This window comes from Gopherus evgoodei, chromosome 4 (genome assembly GCF_007399415.2).
Source record: "Gopherus evgoodei ecotype Sinaloan lineage chromosome 4, rGopEvg1_v1.p, whole genome shotgun sequence".
NCBI lineage: Eukaryota > Metazoa > Chordata > Testudines > Testudinidae > Gopherus > Gopherus evgoodei.
This window is the reverse complement of record NC_044325.1, coordinates 22,591,972-22,593,767: the sequence shown is the minus strand read 5'-3', so window position 1 is coordinate 22,593,767 and position 1,796 is coordinate 22,591,972.

The window sequence follows — 1,796 nt, the reverse complement described above, 5'->3', positions numbered from 1 at the left end:
TAATTATGTCACTTTTTATACTATAAAATATAAATCTAATCTGCATCTCAATACTGTGAAATCAGATCTCAACAGGGTTATTCATTATGTCAAAATGCTGCAAATTCAAGGTCTCTGTTGCCCCTCTGTCATACTGTGAAGTGGTGTTGGCAGCAGCACATTTTTAGTACTGTAATTTATTAACCTCAGATGTGTTGTACTATGAAATGAAAGTCACAGAAAGGAGGCATTGAGAAAGTTATACATCCATGCATATTGTCACAGCAGAGAAATTTCCTGTTGTACTTTTCTTGCATCCCGCATTCTGATTATTTTTTTCGTCCTGATAATTGCCATATTTACACATCTCACATATTTTGGAGATACATTTCCTTGTTTTGGTTTAAATTTTAAGGCAGTTTTTAAAACCTCTCCCTCTTGTGGGGAATGATTTTATTGTGCACATTTCAAAGAGGCATTTAAAATCTCCCTAAGGATTTTGTACCTCTCGCTAAATCAGTCAGAGCTCAACATAGCTCTGAATACATAGTTTATAGGCCAGTGTCCTGCCCTGAACACTTGCTATTCAGTAGACTGAGAACTTGTATAACTAGGGCAGCAGCCATGATGTAGGAGGATCTTGTTAGAATGCAGCACTTAGCACTGAGCAAAACACACATTCATTCTCTGGTAATTGTACTCCAGCTCTGCTGCTGCTGCTGAAATAACCTTTTTTTCATTGTAATGTGTCACTGATCATGTCCTTAATAATAACCTGACTTTTCCTTTGTGTCTTCTAGGAAAATCACAGTTATCAGCCACCTTTGCATTTGACTGTTGTTCTTTTTCCTGCCAGACCAAAAAGAACATTCCAGAGTCACAAAAGCTCTAAGAAGAGAAGTGTTTCCTCTGTCTGTGACAACTTGGTACCAGCGATGGCCTAATTTAAAGATGGCTTGGAAACCTAATTTTGTAAGTATTTTATTAGCTATTGTTATTAATCATTTTATTCCTGAAGGGGTCCACTTCATCCCATTCGCCTCTGCTCCTCTACACAGCCCTCAAAATACAATATTATCATTAAATGCCAAATGACAAGGTCTGAGGTTTCTTCTGCTGTTGTCTGAGTGCATTTATAAGGAAGCAGAGAACAGTAAGACAGAGAAGCGATTTGTGTATTTAATTGGCATGATAATACCTCAAAAATGCCCATATAATCCCTTGCTGCTTTTACATTATTTGTATTATACAATAACAAAAATATTGAATTCCTACTTTATTAGGAGCCTTCAAAAACCCTAATGCAGGCCCTGCTTGGTGCCATTTAGGAGGAGTAGAAGAGAACATGGCATTAGTAGTAGCAGATGGCAATTGAGATACTTGGTTAGAGGGAGTGGAGGGTGGGAAAATGGGCTGAATGCCCTTTACAAGATTAATATTTTTTAAATGAGCCCCCAACTCCTAAAGCTGGCCCCACTCAATGCTTCTGTCCCATCAGGATGGGAACTAGCAATATTGGTGACAGGAATAGTAACTTTCTGCAAGAAACAGGGGTTGTACCTTTTCCTGGGCTTTGCTTTTATCAAAATCAAGACCCCATACCCTGAAGACAGCTCTGCTCGTTTGTCCAGTAAGGAGGAAAGTTAGTGGTAATGGAGACTGTTTTTGTGGCAGGGAGAATTGGAGATTCATGCCCTTTTGTGGGGTCGGGCCCTGCTCAGTGCCACATTCCCATCAGAACTGAGTTGGTCGCAATAAGGACAATAACTATGTATGTGACAGGGAGAACTGGGTGTTCATGCCCCTTTCCTGGGAAG